Consider the following 14,584-nt stretch of genomic DNA (forward strand, 5'->3'; position numbering starts at 1 on the left):
AACTCTCCATTTTCTTTGGAGGTTTAGATAGTAACCCAAGTTATCAAGCTGTTGTGGTCTGACAAAGTGCTGTGAACGCTAACAGCAAGAATGCCTTTCAAATCTAAACGAGAGGAGGCATTCACTCTTAGTAGACAGCAATACGCAACCGAGCAAAGGAATAAGAAATTCCCTAAAATCAACTTTAATCATGCTCTTAAGTTTATCTCTAGTAAACGAGTGTCAATTTTCTAAATGATTTATGAAGATTATAGAAGCACAGCAGGGTGTGGTGGCTCCTGCCTGTAGTCCCAGCTACTCTGGAGGCTGAGGCAAGAGGAAGCCTTCAGCCCAGATGCTCAAGGCTGGAATATGCATGATCACACCTGTGAACAGCTCTTACACTATGGCCTGGGCAACACAGTGAGACCCTGTCTAAAAAAGCAAAACAAAACAACTATTTAAGATTATAAAAGAAATTTGGATATACTTACAAGAGGGCTGCCCTTGCTGTGACCATTTGCTTTTTACTGATTCAGTATCACGCATGTCCTGGAACCAAGTGTTTGCTTTCTCCCTAGTCAAGCTCTATAATTTTCTGAAAGATGACAGAGAAACTTGAACACTCTTTTTTCTGTTAATCTCTAAATTCAGTTGCAATTTAACTTGGGGAAACAAAAAATACTTTATGTAATTTAAAAATACCCTTTAAAAATGTCAAGATTACATTCATTAAGAGGACCCATATTAAAATAACTCCTATGTTCTTAGACTCTCAAGTTTAACCTTAATATCTCATTCTATAGTTTAATCCACTTTTTCCTTTCCCATCTTTGGCCAACGCTAGAACTAGATGGTCATCATCCATTACATCTTCAAAAATGATTAATGTGTCTCCCGTTAGCTTTCTCTCCTTTCTGTTAAATAATTCAATTCTTATTGAGTTCTTTTCACGAGTCTCATTTTCTAATCCTTTAATTAGCTTGGTAGCTCTCAGAACACTCTTCAAGTTTCACAATGGTACAGCAAAACTGAATTCGGATAAAGGTTCAACTAATGCAAAATACAACAGTTTAAATATCACACAGTTAGTCTGAAAGATCCTGGAGAGTAGGAAACAAAGTCTTGTACATCTTTGCAGCATGTGAAACATAAGGATATCTTCAATAAATGAAGAATTAATGGGTTAACAATCATTGGAACTCCAAACTCACCCACTACTAGAAAGCAAATCAAGGGTTAACTTTTTTTCTTTTGTAGAGATGGTGGCGGGCAGGGCATCTGTTACGTTGCCCAAGCTAGTCTCGAACTCCTGGCCACAAGTGCCTCAGCCTCCCAAAGTGCTAGGATTACAAGAATGAGGCACCATGCCCAGCACGTTATTATTTTTAAGTCATGGCACGAGAAAGGAGAAAAAAGCTAACTCTAGAAAAGTTGCTGCCAGACCCAAAGCTGATAAACAGTCCTGTCATTTCCAAATGTTACTATTATGTAACTTTTTTTTTTTTTTTTTCTGAGACAGGGTCTTGCTCTGTCACCCAGGCTGGAGTGCAGTGGTGTCATGATGCAATCACAGCTCACTGCAGCCTCAACCTCCCAGGCTCAAAAAATCCTCCTGCCTCAGCCTCCTGAGTAGCTAGGACTTACAGGCATGCACCACCAGGCCTGGCTAATTAATTTTTGTAGAGATGGGGATCTCACTATGCTGCCAAGGGTGGTCTCAAACTCCTGGTCTCAAGCGATCTTCCCAGCCTGGCCTCTTGAAGTGCAGGGATTACAGGTGAGAGCTACTGTGCATGGCCCATTTAACTTTAAATACAGTAAAAGATGCAACTTTAGAATACTACTACACAAGTATCAAATTCCACTGGTCTGATGAACAGCGGGTCATGTTAAGTCAGATAAAATAGTAATGATGGCTTGGTTGCATCTTATGAAATTATATTTATAATTTTAATTTTATTCCTATATTATTAACCCTTTCTTTTGTACAATTTATAACAGATTCATTGCACTTTATTCAGGACTTTTCTAATCATCGCAGTTTGAAAAGTTATTTCTTCATGCAAATTCACGTAATTGACCATGTATTTATTTCTTCACATAGTTTATATAGTTATCCTATCACCGCTGCTGTTATATTTCTATGAAAAATGTTTATTAACATGGACTGAACACTAGGTATGGACCTAAAAATCAGAGTGAGAAAACTTTAGCTGAGAGCTCTGTGAAAAAGGGACAACGTCATCATCTTCGTGTTACTATGGACAATGAAGGGACAATTATACATATAAGGTTTCTTTTTTTTTTTTTTTTTTTTTTTTTTTAGATGGAGTCTCACTCTGTTGCCCAGGCTGGAGTCAGTGGCGTGATCTCAGCTCACTGCAATGTCTACCTCCCGGGTTCAAGTGATCCTCCTGCCTCAGTCTCCTGAGTAGCTAGGATTTATAGGCATGCACCACCATGCCCAGCTAATTTTTGTATTTTTAGTAGAGATGGGGTTTCACTGTGTTGACCAGGCTGGTCTCAAACTCCTGACCCTAAGTGATCCACCCATCTCAGCCTCCCCATGTGCTGGGATTACAGGCGTGAGCCACTGTGCCCAGCCAAGGATTTTTTTGTAACAGAAACTAAATTATCTCCCATTTGGCTTACTCCCTGAAGCACTGCTTAAGCCCTCTGGTAGAAGTTGAAAATAACATCTTTCCTTCCCCATCTCAGTGCCTCAGGACATGTTTTCATTCAACAAACGTTTGGTGACTACTCTGTGTTAAACACTCTATTAACTATTGAGGTTAAAAAACTAGACATCTTCTATTTTAACCTCAAATAGTTCACTTTAAGGGAGCACGGATTCACAGTGATAGAAGATCCTCCACAAATCCCTGGTGTTGGAAGCATTCATAACTTGTCTCTAGTGATGAACACCCAGAAAACCCAAAAAGAAATATTTTAAGCAAGCTTCAGAGGCTAACAATGAAAGGCAGAATAAGGTTTCACAGAACCAAATTAAGGATGAGTCCACCAGATGCTGAAATTAACATCTGGCAAAGGATGCCACCACCTGAGAGAAAGGACACAAGATTTATTAGAGCAGTTGAGAAGAACAACAGGAGTGACTTCAGGAACCGTGACCCTAGTGTTAAGTCTTAATAAACAGAGAGACGCACAGTGAACCAATATATGTAATTATTCTGTGGATTACATCTCAACAAATAGGTCTGTAAGAATAGCTACTTTTCATTTATTTTGTGAATCAAAGTATACTCTAATTCTTAAATCCTGTATTTGGATTTATACATCAGCTTACACACATACATGTGACTACAAGAGCTATTTTAGGAATTGCTATTTTCCGTTCTGAAACCCATGTTAACATTTTACGCTGACTTTTTTAACATAGAATTTCCACGGAATTTTGTGGTCATCTTGGCTAATTTTAAAAAGTAACTCCGTAAAACAAAAGACGTTGGTTTTGAGCAGAATTTTTATTAGACCTTCAATTATTTTCAGACACAAGACTCCAATACATAATTGTAATGTCAAAGAAGGATTTCCATTTTGATTTCCCATTGCGTACGAAAAAACCCATTGCAATTTCTAAATGAACCCCAAATTTCTTATATTCTTGCCTAGATATAGGTCTCTATAGTCAGACTCAATTAAAAAGAGAAAAAAAGTTGATTGATAATGAGACTGCAAAACTTCTTCCACAACCCTCATTCTATCTGTCCTCAGTGCCCTAATGTTTTTAGCCATACTCGACAGATTACAAGTATCCTATGTTTCTTTGTCTTATTAGAAAGACCAATTCTTCTAAAGAAGAATGCATGATATTTTGAAAGAAAATACTTCTGAAAGGATCTCAAAGGTGGAGAAAATTAAGCAAAGAAAACACTTCAAAAGCAGGCTCCTCAGTGAAAAGTGCTGGGTCTTGGAAGCGTGACTCGAACAATGGGCGGACTGCTTCTGTGGTCCTCAGATGCTGACAAGCCTAACATTTGCCTTCCAATTCTCTACAAGAACGCACATTCCTAATCCCAAAAACACCAGAAGCTAAGCGCTTAAAGAGTTCTGAAATCCCATAAAGATGGGCTGGAAAACTCCAACAACACACTCTTTCCTACCCAGAGGGCTTCTGATGCGATTACAGACGTCATCTGAGAGCGGTAACTACTCCACCCAACTTTTAATGGAAAGGAACGAACATAAAATGCTTTGGTTTTAAATTTGTGAGTTTCCGAATCGTGAATTTTCCTTCAAACAGTATTAATTCTTTGAAGTGAACTTTTTTGGTCTATAATTACTGTGCTGACATTTTACTTGACTGTAACATCTAGCAGCATGCACACAAGCATGCACACATGCACACGTCCCAGAATAATACACAGTTCCGGGGAAAGTTAAATTTTCTGCAGTGTCACTGGACACATTAGAATGATATCTGGGACAGACTTTAAAATTCGATCTTACCTTAAAAAGGCTACTTACTGCTCACTTAGTTAAGTTACTGCTGAACTGCCAAGTAAGACAGAAAAAAACCACACCATCTCTGTTTTCCATTTGGTAAAAGTAAATGACAGGTTCTGTAGAAAATATCATAAAGCAATCATAAAAATAAGAGTCTAGTTGCCATGGTAGGGTTTGGGGAAGGGTGGGAAGAGGGGATGCATAGCATAAGAATAGAGTAAGAAAAACAGAGAATGATTTCAGGGAGTGCTGGTGCTTCTTTTTTAAAACAAGGTTGGCAATTGAAAGTGACTGCTGTGTTAAGAAAGTTCCCAAGACTCTCTTTGCACTCAGTAGGAAACACCGCCATGATCCATTATTAAACTGGTAAGAAGAGACACTACACTTGATCTTAGCCAAAAGGCCGAGAAGCAGTGATCCATTATTGATGTCTGTTGTAAGTATTGGAGCTGGGAGTGTTAACAAATGTCCCACACGCTTGCCACCTCTGGAGTAGAACACCTCCATCAGGTGACTAACCAATGAATGTCAGAACCAACAGGCTCACCCGGCCTTGGGGTCATGGAAGCATTCCCTTCCCCAGGGAGAGTTGCAGAGGCAGGGTGTGCACTCCTTGCTTTCCAGTCCAAAGCTTTAGCAAGATCTGTGTTGGAGTTAAGAGTCTGGGTTCTACAGATGGATATTCTTCAAGTTCCTAAAACCGTGTGTTTACTGTGAACATTGTACAACTGAAGGCGGCTCATATTTTCATAAAATGAGGAAAAGCTGGGTTTGGATTGGAGAAGTTCTGAACATGAGTCACAGTCGGTCTTTTTCTATTCTGATCAGAGATGAGAAGGGAATATTTTATTTTTTGAGACAGGGTCTCGCTGTGTTGCCCAGGCTGGAGCTCAGTAGTATGATCATAGATCACTGCACCCTCCACCTCCTGGGCCCACAGCATCCTTTCCACCTGAGCCTCCCAAGTAGCTGGGACTACAGGTGTACACTGCCAGGCTTGGCTAATTTTTTAAATATTTTATTTTTGCAGGGATGGGGTCTCACTATGTTGTCCAGGCTGGTCTCAAACTACCAGGCTTAACTGATCCTCCCACTTGACCTCCCAAAGTGCTGGGACTCAAGGCATGAGCCATCACACCTGGCCTGGGAATTTTTTTTCAGAGATGGCAAATGATTGGGTTAGAAAAAGAAAACCATTTCTGTGGCTACAATAAAGCATTTATTTCTTCTCCATGCCTTAATAGCTATAGTGATAGAATATTCCCAGAAATTTTTTTTTTTTTTTTGAGACGGAGTTTCGCTCTGTCGCCCAGGCTGGAGTGCAGTGGCCGGATCTCAGCTCACTGCACGCTCCGCCTCCCGGGTTCCCGCCATTCTCCTGCCTCAGCCTCCCGAGTAGCTGGGACTACAGGTGCCGCCACCTCGCCCGGCTAGTTTTTTGTATATTTTAGTAGAGACGGGGTTTCACCGTGTTAGCCAGGATGGTCTCGATCTCCTGACCTCGTGATCCACCCGTCTCGGCCTCCCAAAGTGCTGGGATTACAGGCTTGAGCCACCGCACCCGGCCCAGAAAATTTTAAATAAGGAGCTATCAAGGAGCAAGTTTAAAATACGATTTTGGGTCCTTGCACCAGTGAGCATTGGATAGAGCTGGTAGTGTGCTTAGCATTTGGCCACAAAATGGCCTGGATGAAAGTAGCACTGAGCAACCTTCTGACTGTCATGAAGATGGGATGGGGTGGAGGTGACGTAATATGTTCAACAACTGATGGACCAGATGAAGAAGCTGACATGAAAGAAAACAAAGGGAAAAACTGAAAAATTAAAATATGGGCTAGAACATTATACAAGTGAAAGTGTACAGGCTCACTATTTTATTTTGAAGCAAAATTATTCATTAACATTTAATAATGAATTCATATTCATGACAGCATATAAACAATTTCTCAAATATCTGAAAAGCACAATGAGAAAAGTAACCATAATATAGTTTAGAAATAAATCTAGAAAACATTATACTCTATTTTCTATTTACAACAAACCTAAGAAGATCTAAAATTAAGAGTTTGCAGTGTGTTTTGTACTAAGATGGGAGATGTGTTTGTAAAGCAAACACAAACGCCTGTACCATTTTTCTGTTTTACCGTAATTCTCTGTTCTGCTAAACAAATAGGCAGGTGTAAGAAGCTACAGGTCAAGATCTTTGCTTACTCATGAGAAGTAATCATGTGAGGTACTTACTCATGAGAAGTAATCATGCGTCTAGAAATGGAAGAGGAGATATTTCTTTTGTAAAAATAAGCATATTGAAGATTTAGAAAACAGGATTAATTCAGCAGTTAACATACTGATCAGAATCTACAAACATGTTGCAAACCTACAATTAAAGACTTAATCATGTGCATTCAGATATACATAGATTTCTTTTCTTTTTTTTTTTTTTTGAGACGGAGTCTTGCTCCGTCACCCAGTCTGGAGTGCAGTGGCCGGATCTCAGCTCACTGCAAGCTCCGCCTCCCAGGTTTATGCCATTCTCCTGCCTCAGCCTCCCGAGTAGCTGGGACTACAGGTGCCCGCCACCTCGCCCAGCTAGGTTTTTGTATTTTTTTAGTAGAGACGAGGTTTCACTGTGTTAGCCAGGATGGTCTCGATCTCCTGACCTCGTGATCCGCCCATCTCGGCCTCCCAAAGTGCTGGGATTACAGGCTTGAGCCACCGCGCCCGGCCGATATACACAGATTTGAATACGAACAGCTTTTGAGCAACCTCTGCTAATTAGAGCAGGACATATATAGAACCTTTTCAAAAAGCAGATAACTCTTGGACATGCTTTTTATTATCCATATATAACTTGTCCACTTTCAGGATTATCTGTGGATAAATTAAATCTCTGGTAGGATTCCCTATTTCTTTGCACATTTCCAGACTATTTTCAGTTGCTTGGACTATTTTCAAAAGCTTGTCGGTTTTCAGAGAATAAAACTTATTTTAATTAACTGAAGTAAAAGACAGATAAAAAGATAAATGTCAGTCAGGCATAGTGGCTCATGCCTGTATTCCCAGCACTTTGGGAGGCCGAGGTAGAAGGATCGCTTGAGCCCAGGAAGTTGAGGCTTCAGTGAGCCATAATTGTGCCACAACACTCCAGTCTGGACAGATCAAGTCCCTGACTCCAAACAAACAAACAAACAAACAAACAAACAAAAAATGGTAAATGTGTAATTGAGTCAAGGATTCAACAAATACTTGTAGAGCACTTACTTGCTGTGTGCTTGGAATGTTACAGTATTAAACCAAATAGACATGGCCCCTGCTGTCAATTTTTGTAGAAAGAAAAATTAAAAGGAAACAACTAACAAAGCAGTAATACAGTTGGCCCTTCAACAACAGGGGTTTGAACTGTGCAGGCGCACTTACATGCAGATTTTCTTCCTCCTGTGCCACCTCTGGGACAGTACGACCAACCTCCTGTTCCCTCGCCTCGCCAGCCTGCTCAGCGTGAAGACGACAAGGATGAAGACCTTTGCGATGACCCACTTCCAATTAATGAACGGTAAGAATATTTTCTCTTCCTTGTGATTGTCTTACTAACATTGTCCCTTCTCTAGTTTCCTTTACTGTAAAAATACAGTAAATAATGCATACAACATATCAAGTATGTGTTAATCGACTGCTGATCGGTAAGGCTTCTGGTCAATAGTAGGCTATTCATGGCTAAGTTTTGGGGGAGTCAAATGTTACATGAGGAATTTTGACTGTGTGTAGACGGGGTGGCACCTCTAGCCCTGTAATTGCTCAACGGTCAACTGTAATTCCTACGAAAAGATGCAAACAGGACAGAGAAATGGAGTAAAACAGGTGGGCTACCTAAATCGGGCAGTGAGGGAAGGTTTTTCTGTGGGGCTATGTTAAGCTGAGATCTAGAGACAGAGAAACAGAAGCCATACCAGTTGAGAGGGGCAGAGTCTTCTGGAAGAGGGAACTGACTGTGTAACACCACCGGGGAGGGAGACTGGCACGTTCCAAAACCAGGAGAAGGCCCGAGGGCAGAGGTAAAGGCAAGACAAGACAAGACTGGAAAGAGAGGCGAAGGCCAAGTTATGCAGGGTCTGGTAGGCCAGGAGAGGTTTTGCACAAGAGAGAACTGAGATTCAGCTTTTATTTAAAACATATTCTGGCTGCTAGAAACCAAGCAGGAGGCAACTGCAGAGGTCCAGGCAAGAGGCGATGGAGAGTGGCTCAGACCTGGGTGGTTGCAGTGGGGCTGAAGACAAGTGGAAATATTTAAGATATAATATAGAGATGCTAACAACAGTTTGCTGATATATCATCTATGCAAAAATATACATCTATTAATGAGTTCTTCCAAACAAAAAAGACGTCTTTCCAGGCAAACGGACATATCAAGTAAATAAACTGGTATTTTGTTGTCTTAACTTTTCTCCCCTCAATTTTATTTTACTCATGTGATAGACTCATAGCTCTGTAATTTCAGAACTAGATGGCATCTTAGAAATCACCATTTCAGAACTAGATGGCATCTTAGAAATCACCTTGACTAAAAATCATGACTTTTTTTTCTATCAGGAGAAGCAATTTTCCTTTACCTTTTAATCTCTGCAGAGATGGGGAGTAAAAGTAAATCCCCAAGGGGAATTTAGTTAAATGAGATCCAGTGTGTACGTTTTCAGTATCTACCGTTGAAGATTTTGATGTGCTGGCTGATGGTTCCTGATCTGCCCTAGCTCTTGCTCAGGTAAGAAACTTGATGCCAGGAGGTATTAAGAGATTTGCTCAAATTCACCTAGATGAAGACTAGTTATACATTAAGTGAAAGACACTGTCTTTAACAATGTGGGCATATATTTGACTCCAAGTCCCTAACTTTCACAAACTCATCATTCATCAAGCCGACCCACAGGTTCTCTCCTTAAATGAATGTCTCCTTCTTTCCATTAATTCCTGCGTTTAAAAAGTGAGGAGATAAGGAGAACATGAGCAAAACAACTTTTATTTGACAGTCATGAGAGCTAAGGAGACTGAGAGGTTACCTGTTTAAAAATCCACAATGCAGGCGCAGTGGCTCCCGCCTGTAATCCTCACCTGAGGTCAGGAGTTCAAGACCAGCCTGGCCAACATGGTGAAACTCTGTCTCTACTAAAAATACAAAAATTAGCGAGGCATGGTGGTGGGCGCCTATAATCCTGACTACTCGAGAGGCTGAGGCAGGAGAATCGCTTGAGCCCAGGAGGCAGAGGTTGCAGTGAGCCAAGATCACGCCACTGCACTCCAGCCTAGTGACAGAGCAAAGCTTAGTCTCAAAAAAAAAAAAAAAAAAAAAAAAAAAATCCACAATGCTGTGCTAGAGGGAGCTAGGAGAATGCCTTGCAGGGGAAGGTTGAGCTGGAACTTGAAAGGCAAGCAGAAATTGGAAAGGCAAGAAAACACAGAATAGGGCGGGCAGGGCGTTGCTCTCTTTCTGTACAATCAACTAACAACTTACATGTATATACCTTTCTGAACACAATATTTGTTATTAGCTATATAAACTTACTAAACTATAAACTGAAATCTGATAACTCACTTATTTAAGTGTCAGGAAACATTCAGAGGAAAACTGACAGTATGTTATCTTTCCCTTTATTTTAGTTTTTTGAAACATTCTCAACTGAACATCTTGAAGCAAAAGGCACTACATAATATTTTGGTTCTTACAGATAAAAATAAAAGGCAACCAACCTCCTTCCTCTATTTAATCCAGAAGGATTATATTGATGATATTATCTGAATTGGTATTCCAAAGAATAAAATAAGCCCTAATAAAGAAAATTACTTTTATAAAGATTCATATCCGACTATTCTATAGCAACAGTATGTAAAGCACTTAGAGTAGCTGATACAAACTAAAAATAAAATATACTTTTCTGGAAAATTATCCTTTCTATAGATGGAATACCACCAGAAAAGCATGTATCAACAAATTACATATATATATATGTATATATATGTTCTATCTCAAATTTCTTAAGTTTTTTGGTGAAAAAAAGATGAGACTTTAAAGATCTTTTGTTTTTAAAGATAAGGGAACAGATGCCTAGATGAGGCCTCAGTAACCTGTTCAAGGTTAGAGGTTATTAAAAGTAGAATGCGGGTCTCCTTGTGCTTGCCCATTCTTATTATATTACTTCACTGATAAAAATCAACATACACCCACAACAGGAATACAGCTAAACTTTCTGAAGATACATGTAACCTCCAAATAGAAGCAATGACCCTACCAGATGCAGCAGAATAATTGCATGAACCTCCAGACACAGAACCTTTCTTCTTTCTCCTATTGAATTTGTTTAAATAAATATACTTTGTAGTGCCATTTCTTCTCCTGGTCTCTATGTTGAGACACTTCCCTTCCTCCCTTCCTCCCTCCCTCCCTCCCTTCCCTCCATCCATGCATCCATGTATCCATGCATCCATCATGCATCCATGCATCCATCGAGTCATTACTGGTGTGATTGTTCCTTCTAGTAGGAATGATACAGGTCAATCACAAGCTAGATTCGTTTAGGAACTCCTTTGTTATGTCACTAACATTTGGTATAGCTTCCAAAGTTAGACTGCTTGAGATCAAACTCCTTTTCAAATTTTTACTGGCTGTATGAACTTAGAGGAGTCACACAAACCTCTTTAACCCTTGTGTTCTTCACATCTACCACCAGGATTGTTGTGAGAATTCAACAGCTTAATGTGTAGTCAAAAGTTTAAGCTTCCATTTACAGTGATATGGAAAGTAGACACCTGAACAACTCTCCTGCTAACATTAAATAAAGGATGAAAACAATTTTAGAGAATTATTTTTACTCATGTCACTAACTTTGTAAGAAAGTAAAGTATACTAAGAGGCCAAAAACAAGGTGAATCCAAAACTTGACCTCGAGCTTCATCATTAAAGAGTCCATGGAACTCTGGGGTGAAGATAAAGCCCAGGGCTTGTCCCTTTGAAAGTAGAGAGTTTAATAAAAACCCTTCCATAAAGCAAGGCTCCCAAAGAATTGCACTCTCAGTAGAGGGAAACTATAATAAACCTCCGCTATATAAAGTGACACAAAGAAACCTGCCTGCCTTGACCCCGGCTCTAGATAAGAGAAAGAAAAACATCTCCTTCAAGAATTTGTAACCAAGAGGCAGCCCTCAAGCGGGTTTGCCCACCACATTTACATTACCTGTGTCTGAAAACCTCAAGCAGAGGAATAAAGTGTCCCAGGTAAGCTGGGCCTCAGGTACTCGGCAGACACAAAGGAAAAATCCTCTGCTAAAGAATTCCCCTACGGCCAGAACTCAAAGCATGTCCACAGATACAGTTCCCATGAACATGACTTTCATGCCAACAACCTAAGCGAAAACCCTTGGCATGACGTGAGGCACAAAATAAACACTCAATTCACAAACAAGGGGAAGAGACTTCGTTATGAAATACTTGGCTCTGGCTTTGGTATCATAACCTTCAAACAAAGTAGGTGCTCAATAAATGAAAACTGCTACATATGGTTGTTACTACTTTGTTTTTTGTTTTTTTTGTTTTTTTTTTTTTTGAGAGACAGAGTCTGTGTCGCCCAGGCTGGAATGCAGTGGCACGATCAGAGTTCACTGAGGCCTCAAACTCCTGGGCTCAAGTGATCCTCCCACCTCGGCCTTCCAAGTAGCTGGGACTACAGGTGTGTGCCACTATGCCTCGGTCACTTTTTAAAAAAAGCTCTGCAGAGATGGGGACTTGCTATGTTACCCAGGCTGGTCTTGAACTCCTGGCCTCAAGCTATCCTCCTACTTCAGCCTCCCAACATGCTGGGATTACAGCCAGGAGCCACTGTGCCTGGTCTGTTGTTACTATTAATGATGGCTTATTAAATGTTACTCAAAACCAGATTTTGCTATTGAGCCTGTTGGCTTTTAGCATTTAAAATCTGGTTTCTAATCTTCTCCATCATATTAAGTGCTGAATTGCTAGTAATGAGCTCTGTAGTATGAAAACACAGCTTACTCTTCATTACACATACTACATAAGATAATGTATGTTAAGTTACTAGCAAAATTCCTATAAAATAGCATGGATTCAATAGAAGTTCTCATCTAACTTTTTTCCCTTGACCAATGGCATGATGGAAAATGTTTGCACCGTCCTATAATTTTAAAAAAATCAATTCAGTATATTGTTGGATGATTGTGTTTTTGAAAGATGCTCGTGCACAAATGACAGATTTCCTAACATTCTGCTCTCTATTTTGAGGCTTTACGGAAATGAAGGAAGTCCAAAAATATTTCGTTTTCTATACACACACACATAGAATCACTTTCTACGGCTTAGGATAAAGTCCAAAATTGCAAACCCATAAGATAGCACATGATATTGCTCTGTTAAGTCATGTTAGATGTTCCTCAGTTTTTCAAAAACACCATGCTTTTAAAAAACCAAAATAGAGATTAAGAATTTATGCTGTGAAATTAGACTTCCTGAGCTAGAATTCTGGGAACCATTTACCAACTGCTTGAATTTGAGCAAGTTAGGTACACTCTCTCTGTTTTAGTTTTCCCATGTGTAAAATGGGATTAGTGATACAATCTACCTTAGTAACATAATGAAAGTGTTTAAAACTGTGCCAGGCACACAGTGAATGCTCAGTAAATACTAACCTTAGTACCACTTGTTCTCTCTACCTGAAATGATCTATGTATGTTTCATATGTGACAAAACACTGATTCCTCAGGAAAATCCTCCCTGATCCTCCAAACTAGGTTAGTTCCTTCTGTTAGGAGCTCCGTTAGCATACGCAGTTCCTCTTCATTGCCCTTTGCAAAACTACTAAGTTCTATGAGAGCAGAAGCCATGTATGTATATGCATCTTTTTTTTTTTTTTTACCAAGCTATCTCAATTCCTAGCCCACTTCTTGACATGAAGTAGATGCTTAATCTACACTGCTGATGCCATTCTGTCATCCTGTTTTCTCATTCCTTGGTGAGACACATGGGATCATTGGATAAATATTTTTTAAGTGAAAAAAAATTTTTTGTTTTTGAAATGGAGTTTCACTCTTGTTGCCCAGGTTGGAGTGCAATGGCATGATCTCGGCTCACCGCAAGCTCCGCTTCCTGGGTTCAAGTGATTCTCCTGCCTCTGCCTCCCGAGTAGCTGGGGTTACAGGCATGCGCCACCACGCCCGGCTAATTTTGCATTTTTAGTAGAGACGGGTTTCTCCGTGTTGGTCAGGCTGGTCTCAAACTCCCGACCTCAGGTGATTCACCCGCCTTGGCCTCCCAAAGTGTTGGATTACAGGCGTGAGCCACCGCGCCTGGCCTTAAGTGAAATTTTTATTTGGTGGAAACAAATACTCTGTTAGCAATTTCTTGTTGTTCTATACAACATCTTGAATTTTAGTCCCTCTTCCTCCCTCCACCACCCCTGCACTATGGCTTCATAATAACTTGAGGAGGAAATGCCAGAGGCCAGAAGGTAAAATGAACAAAAGCTACAAGTAGGGTTAAGGTTACAAAGGTTTAAATTCAAATCAAACTTTCTTGTCAATCTTAGATTTACCCTTTTCTATTCTTTATTGTGTCCCATAGTAACTGAGTATCAATTGAGATAAGTTCTCTAGGAGTATTAGGAAGAGTGTTCAAGTCAAATTATGCAGTATTTTATGGTTAATAATCAATAACGATTTCCACAAGCAAGAGAAATATTTTGAAGTTTAAACAGAATAACTGCTACCTTCTAAACAGCCAAGATGCAACACTGATTCAGGATGCATACCAGCTATGAGAAGTGATTGTCCTGAGAAGTTTATAATTTGATTTGCTTTAAAATTTCATTTAAGTAAACTAGCCTTCAATTCTTCAACACAGCATGGATCCAGATCTATACCTACGATTCTGCTAAAATATTTCTTTCTTACTTTAATTTTTTTGTTTGTTTGTTTAGGCAGAGTCTCACTCTGTTGCCCAGGCTGGAGTGCAATGGCATGATCTCAGCTCACTGCAGCCTCGCTTCCCAGGCTCAAGTGATCCTCCCGCCTCAGACTGCCAAGTAACTGAGACTACAGGTGTGAACCACCACACCTGGCTAATTTTTTGTATTTTTAGTAG

General features: G+C 40.0%; 1 protein-coding gene and 1 pseudogene across 22 annotated transcripts in view; both read right to left on the reverse strand.

The window, feature by feature from the left end:
• Positions 1–14,584, reverse strand: part of LOC105466614 (teneurin transmembrane protein 3) — a 2,765,046-nt gene that overhangs the window by 251,329 nt on the left and 2,499,133 nt on the right. The gene's annotated exons all lie outside the window — the stretch shown is intronic.
• LOC112424058 (U2 spliceosomal RNA) lies at positions 4,662–4,864 on the reverse strand (annotated as a pseudogene).

This window comes from Macaca nemestrina, chromosome 3 (genome assembly GCF_043159975.1).
Source record: "Macaca nemestrina isolate mMacNem1 chromosome 3, mMacNem.hap1, whole genome shotgun sequence".
NCBI classification, from domain to species: Eukaryota; Metazoa; Chordata; class Mammalia; order Primates; family Cercopithecidae; genus Macaca; species Macaca nemestrina.